Source organism: Pan troglodytes, chromosome 1 (genome assembly GCF_028858775.2).
Source record: "Pan troglodytes isolate AG18354 chromosome 1, NHGRI_mPanTro3-v2.0_pri, whole genome shotgun sequence".
NCBI classification, from domain to species: Eukaryota; Metazoa; Chordata; class Mammalia; order Primates; family Hominidae; genus Pan; species Pan troglodytes.
The window spans coordinates 220,347,021-220,355,597 of NC_072398.2; positions in this window are offsets into that span (position 1 = coordinate 220,347,021).

Here is an 8,577-nt window from a genome sequence, read left to right on the forward strand (position 1 = left end):
TCTCAGGGCCCGGGTGACCAATAGCAGCATGTGGGTAGAGCCCTGAGCGGCCCTGCTTCCACCCTCCCCCAGCTGCTTGGAAGGGTAGAGGCTGGGAGTAGATAGGCCTTAACTTAGTCCATAGCGTCCTCACCTTCCCCAAACCTCCACAGCCCTTCATCAAGCTGGGCCCCTAGGGCAAGGTGTCAGTTCCTTTGTCTGATTGGCAACTGGGGTGGGTGTGGACTGTGCTAGGGTCTAGGGTACCAGTTCTCTTGGGCCCAGGGATGGAGGTGAGGGGCCTGGGGTAGGGGATGGGAGGTGGGGATGGGGAAGCACAAAAAGGATTGGTTTGGGGTTTCTCTTAGTTCGTGCCCACCCCCTGGAGTCATTAGCATCTGGTCTCATTGGCCCTTTTCCAAACCTGGCCCAGAGGTTGGCCCAGGCTTTGGCCTGGGGGAGGGGAGGTGGGGAGGGTATTGTGCCAGACTCTGTGCTCCGGCACGCTCCTTCCGGCCGACTGTCAGCTGCTGGTCCTAGGGGTGGGCATTTGAAGGGCCTGGAACCCTCTGCCCTCCTCTCCTGAAATGGAGACCAGTAAAATCACCGAGAGTCTCCAGCTTTGCCTCGGTTCTGAACCCTGATGCTACCTGCTGTTCTGGTGGGATTGCAGGGTTCAAGCTGGGGCCTGCCTGCAATTGTTTATTCATTCACTAGTTCATTTATTTACAATTCCCAGAGCCCCAACCCCAGGCCAGGTCATGTGTGGGGGCCCTGAAGTTACGGTGGGGAATAAGAGACTCCTTCCCAAGAAGAATCAGCAGCCTGGCCACATGAAGGGTGGGACCCCAGGGGAGGGGGAGCCAGTGTCGTGGGCCCTCCAGTGCAGTGGTGGAGATGCAGCCCCTGCTCTGGGGGCATCCTCAGTCTGACAAGGGCGACAAAACCTTGACTTCAGAAAACTCTCAGTTTCAAGGGAGAGGCATAGCCTCTTCCACAAGGATGCCCTCCGTCCTGTCTGGGGGATTTCAGTCTGCTGGGGAAGGCACAGTCCATGTTCACCCGAGCTGCCAATCAGACAAAGGAACTGATGCCTTGCCCTCAGGGTCCAGCTTGATGAAGGGCTATGGAGGAACAGGCTCACCCCATGAGCTCCCATGCTTAGGGGTGGGAGACTAAGGGTGGGCATGTGGGGAGCCAGGTTAAGAGGAGATGGGGTGAGTGGAGAAAGGACCGGAGCCCGCACTGGGCTATGGGAGGAAACTGAAGATGGAGACAGGTCGTGGGTGTGAGGGGCCAGGAGGCCAAGTAGGGCCTGGCCCTTCAAGGACTGGAGGTCAGCATAGGAATGTGGGGGGTGTGGAATGTGCTGCAGGTGGAGGGGAGCGCCCCTGAGTTTCAGGTGCCCATGGGACATTCGGGAAAGAGGCCCATAAAGAGTGTGGGGCCCTGGGCTGCCGATGCAGGTATAGGAGTTGCAGTGTCTGTGGCCAGCAACCAAAGCCAAGGGCGGGAACAGGCGCAGAGTGAGGCAGGAGAGGCCTCTGGGCTCACGACAGACCGGACTGACCGGGGACAGGGAAAGCAGGGCAGCCAGGAAGGCAGGGAGATGGGTGGGAGGAAGGTGCAAGACCAGAAGGCCACCTGCAGCCAAGAGCCTGAGGAAGGAGCCAGAAGCCCTGCCCAGAAGCCCAGAGGCTCTGAGCCTGGTGTGGTCTCTCCCCAGAGCATGGGGCCCTCAGAGGAGACCGGAGGGGCCTCAGGCTCACTCTTGCTGTCACTAGAGGGACATCGGGTACACCAGTGGTGTTTAGGTCAGGAAGATAGGACAACTGCTTCTCAGCCTTCAAAGGGCTGTGTGAGGCGGGCCAGAAGGCTCACTGGGCATAGGGCACTTCCTATCACACCACCCTACAGTCCAGTCAAGTGGGACAGGGGAGAGGGCATGGTCATCCCTTTTACGGTTTCCTGGCAAGTGACACAGAGTAACTGGAGAAGCAGAAGCTCCCATCCAGGCACATCTGGCTCTGAAGTGAGTGCTCTTAACTCCTCTCAGCATTACTGTCCCCTACCCTGGAGGACAGAGCTGGACCCACGTGTAAATGTTATAGGATGGCATATACCAGCTGCCTGTAAGGAAAAACCTGTGTGGCGTCCAGCAGGGGGCACCCCAGGGCTGTCTCTAGGACAGTGGGGACAGTTGAAGCGAGAGACAGCAGATAGGGCTTTCATGTCTCCTATGATCCTATTTTTTATTTAAAAATTAAAAAAAAATTTTAGAGACACGGTCTCACTCTGTCACACAGGCTGGAGTGCAGTGGTGTGATCATGGCTCACTGCAGCCTCAATTTTCTGGGCTCAAGCGATCCTTCCACCTCAGCCTCCTGAGTAGCTGGGATTGCAGGCACGTGCCACCACACCAGGCTAATTTTTATTTTTTGTAGAGATAGGGTCTTGCCATGTTGGTCAGGCAGGTCACAAACTCCTGACCTCAAGCAATCCTCCTGCCTCGGCCTCCCAAAGTGCTGGGATTGTAGACGTGAGCCACCGTGCCTGGCCAGTTCTTCCTAATCATTTGATATTTATTGAGCACCTACTATATGTAAGGTAGGGACAAAACAAACAAAGTCTCTGGTCTCTTGGAATATACAGTCTAGATGGAGAAACATAACACAAGCAACTAAATGAGTGAACAAGATAATTACCCACATGAGATAGCCCTTCATCAATAAGCCAGGCACTACTCTAAAAGCTTTATCTATATTAATTTGTCATAATAACCTCACGAAGTGGAAACTGTGATTACTTCCATTTTTACAGATGAGAAAATTGGGCCAGGTGCAGTGGTTCACACCTGTAATCTCAGCACTTTGGGAGGCCAAGGTGGGTGGATCACCAGAGGTCAAGAGTTCGAGACCAGCCTGACCAACATGGTGAAACCCCGTCTCTACTAAAAATACACAAAAATTAGCCTGGGTAAGAAGAGCCAAACTCAGTCTCAAAAAAAAAAAAAAAAAAAAAAAGAAAGAAAGAAAAGAAAAATAAAATTGAAGCACAGAGAGATTAAGCAACTTGCCTTAGGCCATACTGCTAAGAAGTGATGGAACTTTTTTTTTTGATACGGAGTCTCGCTTTGTCTCCCAGGCTGGAGTGCAGAGGCGTGATCTCAGCTCACTGCAACCTCTGCCTCCCGGGTTCAAGCAATTCTCCTGCCTCAGCCTCCTGAGTAGCTGGGATTACAGGCACCTGCCACCACACCTGGCTAACCTTTTTTTTGTATTTTTAATAGAGATGGGGTTTTACCATGTTGGTCAGACTGGTTTTGAACTCCTGACCTCAAGTGATCCACCTGACTTGGCCTCCCACAGCACTAGGATTACAGGCATGAGCCATCATGCCAGGCCGGAACTGGAATTCTACTCAGCCACTTAGGCACTTGGCCTCTGTAGAGTAGAGAGTGAGGGCAGGAGTGCTACTTTGGTTGGGGTGATCAGGGAGGACCTGTCTGAAGAAGTGACTTTTTTTTTTTTTTTTTTTTGAGATGGGAGTCTCACTCTGTTGCCCAGGCTGGAGTGCAATGGTGCTATCTCAGCTTACTGCAAACTCCACTTTCCGCATTCAAGCAATTCTTGTGTCTCGGCCTCCCGAGTAGCTGGGATTACAGGCGTGCACCACCATGCCCAGCTAATTTTTTTTTTTTTTTAATAGAGACAAGGTCTCACCATGTTGGCCAGGCTGGTCTTGAACTCCTGGCCTCAAGTGATCCACCTGCCTTGGCCTCCCAAAGTGTTGGGATTGCAGGCATGAGCCACGGCACCTGGCTGGAAGTGACACTTGAATCACATGATGACGAGAAACCAGCCATACGGCTCTGGGGAAGGAGCACTGCAGAGGCAGGCAGAGGCAGCCAAAGGCTCCGACGTGGGAATGAACTTATTCACAGGTCAGAAAGGCAGCCGGCATGGCTGGAGCAGTGAGCAAGTGAGGAGGTGATCTGACGTGAGCTTGGAGATGTAGGAAGGTGACCCAGAGAGTTTCCTGAGGACCTACTATGTGCTCTGCCCTATAAGATATAAATGCTCTAGGAAGCAGATATGATATCGTTTCCATTAAGGAAAAACCTTTGCTCTGTTCAGCAGGAGCTAGGGATGGGGGTTTAGACATCAGCTGCTGACAATCTTGTTTGATGAAACCAAATTTCCCAAGAGTAGCAGGATGATCAGGATGATGACGATGGTGATGATGCTGATGGCAGCAATGATGGCGATGACAGGCATTTGCTGAGGACCTAGAGCGCCAGTTCATGAGCTCAGTGCACAGGCTCATTTAATCTGTGCAGTGGCCCCCTTAGATAAAAGAACTAAGACTCAGAGATGCAGGGTAGCTTGCCAGGGTCATGCAATGAATAAGGAGTTGAAGCTGGCTTTCCAGCTTAAGTCTTTTTTTCTTTAAATTGACATTTTATATGTGTATATAGACTTTTAATTAACATTATTTTCACAGAGCCAAGCAAACATTTTCAGTCCGCAGGAGGGAAAGAGGGGAGTTGTGGGTTGTGTTGCTGTTTTTTTTTTTTTTTTGAGATGGAGTCTCGCTCTGTCGTCCAGGCTGGAGTGCAATGGCGCAATCTCAGTTCACTGAAACCTCCGCCTCCCAGGTTCAAGCGATTCTCCTGCCTCACCAGCTTAAGTTTTAATGACTTTGCTGGGGTACAGAGTCAGAAGGGGCCACATGCTGGGGGACAGAGCAAGGACAGAAGCTGGGGGCTCCCAGGTGAGGAAGAGCAGAAAGAGTTGGAGATGACGAGGACACGGCTCCAGAGTGTCTGTGCGTACCATTACCCCAGGCAGTAGGAGGGATGCTAGGTGTTTGGGGGCTATTTTGGCTAAGTGGTCAGGGAAGGTAAAATGAATTTCCTCTTAGATTTCTCAGTGGAAACATATGTTTAACAATTTGGTAATGGAAAAGTCCCTCTTCCCCTTTCTGATTTCTTTTTCTTTTTTTGAGACGGAGTCTCGCTCTGTTGCCAGGCTGGAGTGCAGTGGTGCGACTCTGCTCAATGCATCTCTACCTCCCGGGTTCAAACGATTCTCCTGCCTCAGCCTCCCGAGTAGCTGGGACTACAGGTGTGCGCCACCACGCCCAGCTAATTTTTGTATTTTTAGTGGAGACGGGGTTTCACCGTGTTGGTCAGGCTGGTCTCGAACTCTTGACCTTGTGGTCCGCCCACTTTGGCCTCCCAGAGTGTTGGGATTACAGGCATGAGCCACTGCACCTGGCCTCTGGTTTCTTTACCTTAAAAATCTGGATTTTTGTGTACGCGGTGTATTCAGTTGTGGACATGGTATATTCAGTTGTGCACATAGAGGGAGGGAAGGGCCAGTTCCTCCAAGAACCACTAGGTGTCAGCATTGTCAAGGCTGTCCCCAAGCTGTGTCTGTCCTGCCCATTTCTCTGCGGAGGAAAAGTCGAATTTGAATCCAAATCCTGGTCTCTTCCCATTGCTTGGGGCTGAGCCTGGCTCTTCAGGGGCTGGGATTTGGCGCTGCTCTGACCCCAGAGGCTGTATGAGAAACATTTAGGAGGCTAGGTCTCCAAGGCCTGGGAGGCCCCTGGGTCTCACCCCAGGCCACATAGCAAGGGCTTTGGATGGCTGGACTCCCCTCCAGAGCTGGGCCCCTCCCAACTAGGGAGGGCTGGTGGTATCCTGGGATCTAGCTCCAAGTAGGTCTGGGAGTCTAGAACCCCCCCCAAGTCCATCCCCACCTCGGCAGAGCCCTGGGCCTTGCTTGATGATGCCAGGCCTGCAGTGAACACAGAACACCCAGACAGATCCAATCCTGAGTTCCTGGTGCATAATGACTTTGCTATTTCCCACCACCGTAAATTAAACCTAATCTTGTGTTGACTCTGCTGAACAAGGAGAATAATGAAGAAGATTAAGATGAGATGGTATTCATTCTCCTCCAACAAAAGCCAATTAATCGTCAGTAGTATTACCGCCTGGAGCCAGGAGCTGCTTGCTAGGAGCTCTGCAGACAGGATGGAACAGGGCTGGGGGCCATTCGCTAGGGTTGCCACTGGGGTCTGCTGGTCATGCAGCAGGAAATATTGCAGGTAGATGTTAGGGAGAACTGCCAGAATGAAGGAGGGGGCTGGCACCAAGGAGGAGGGTGCAAAGAGCTTGGAATCACTCACAGAGGTGATGTTTCTAAGTCATGGAGGGGAACGCTGTGGAAGTTCCCAGCCACCTGACCATGTCCATCCGAGGCCCCCTGGGACCTTCCCCTGACCATGTCCATCCGAGGCCCCCTGGGACCTTCCCCTGCCTTTCTGCAGTCACCTTTGATGAATGAAGCTGCATTCAGGGGTCTCTGGCTTCCTCCCCACTCTGCTTTTTTTCCTCCCTTCCTCTCCTAGGAATCAGGGAGGCCATTTGTCCAGTGTTAACAGCTTGGGTTTAGAGACAGAAACATGGCCAGGCGCAGTGGCTCACGCCTGTAATCCCAGCACTTTGGGAGGCTGAGGCGGGTGGATGGCTTGAGGCCAGGAGTTCCAGATCAGCCTGGGCAACATGGTGAAACCCCGTCTCTACCAAAAATACAAAACAATTAGCTGAGCCTGGTGGCACACGCCTGTAGTCCCAGCTACTTGGGAGGCTGAGGCATGAGAATCGCTTGAACCTGGGAGATGGAGGTTGCAGTGAGCAGAGATCGCACCACTGCACTCCAGCCTGGGTGGCAGTGAGATTTTCTCTAAAATAAAAATAAAAATAATTAGAGACAGAAACACTTGGGCTTCACCTGGCTTTGCCCCTTGTCCTCAACCACACAAATGGAACCTACGATCCTCACCTGCCAACCTGGTTTGATACTCCCAGGCACTAATGTGCCTCCAGTTCCTGCACCCACTAGATTCTTGGAACAAGACAGTGAAGCTGAATGGAGCGGCCTGACTGCTGTGGGCCATTGCTGAAAGGTGAGGGAACCAACATTTGTTGGTCTACTGCTGCATTATCTCATCGACTGCCTACAGCAGCCTCCTCGGGAGGCTTTATTTTGTCATCACAAAATTTATCGAAGAGGAAACTGAGGCTCAGAGAGGTGGGGCCCTTGGTCGAGGTCACCAAGCTGTAGGCTGCAGAGTTGGCTGGGACGGGGCTTCTGTCACCATGGCCCCCAAAGCTTGAGCCCTTTCCTCATCTGCTCATTGCTTCGTGCACATGGAAGGGATTCAGTGTGTGCTGGCCGGATGAATGAAACGCTCATCAAATGCTATTTCTGGTCCAGTAAGTTCCGTTTCAGACTCTCCCACATCCTGATAACTCCCAGAAGTAAATGGATTGTGTGTGATTTGTGAAATTCTTCTTGGTAATTCTTGGCAACTCACCCACCTCACTACTACTGTGAAGAAAACTCTACCCTCCCATCCAGATCTAAGTTTGCTTCATTTACTCGGATTGATGAGGTTTTTTTTTTTTATTTATTTTTAATTTTTTTTATTTTCTGAGCATGGCAAAAGTAGCTTCAAAGTCCAGTTTTACAATCTATGCTATCTCAGCACACGCTGAGCACTCACCATGTGATAGGTGTGTTCAAAACATCACTTGTGTATGGTTTTATTTAATCCTCCAAGCATATCTGTGTGCTGTTATTCCCGTTTCAGAGGCTGAGATGAAACGGAGGCCCAGAGACGTGCATTCTCGCCCCAGGTCACACAGCAAGGGCTTTGCATGGCTGGAATCCCCTCCAGAGCTGCCTCTCCTCGCCCCCTGCCACCACCTGCAGGCTTTCCTGGGTGAAGTGATTCTTGCGGAGGGATTCTAGTCCTCTGTGCAGACAGGAATTGTGGTGGAGGCCGTGGGCTTCCGGGTTCAGTTGGAACTGGTGGAGTTTTCTGTGTCCCGCAAATCACACACTTAGACTCAGCCTCAGGAATTGATCTTTGGTTCATATGTGGAAGGATTTACCACTTAAGCTTTTTTTTTTTTTTTTTTTTGAGATGAAATCTCGCTCTGTTTCCCTGGCTGGAGTGCAGTGGCATGGTCTTGGCTCACTGTAACCTCTACCTCCCAGATTCAGGTGATTCACCTACCTCAGCCTCCGAGTAGCTGGGATTACAGGTGTGCACCACCACACCTGGCTGTTTTTTGTATTTTTAGTAGAGATGGGGTTTCACCATGTTGGTCAGGCTGGTCTTGAACTCCCGACCTCAAGTGATCCGCCCGCCTCAACCTCCCAAAGTGTCGGGATTACAGGTGTGAGCCACTGTGCCCGGTCACTTAAGCATTTACTCAGCACCTTCTGCGTGTCAGCACCTTGTTATGCTTTGAGGATACAACAGTGAACCAATGAGGTCCTTGTCCTCTAGGAGCTCACAGACTAGAGGGAGAGAAGGATCTGGGTTCCCAGTTCTGACCCTCCCCAGGTGTGTGACCAGTTAGTGCCTCAGTTTCCACATCTGTAAAATGGGGATGATTTTGTTACTTACCTGATAGGATTGTTATGAGAATCAAATGAATTAATATAGGTAAGACACTTAGATCAAGGCCTGCACATAAAAGGTGCTACATACAAGTTTGTTAAATAAAATGGACAA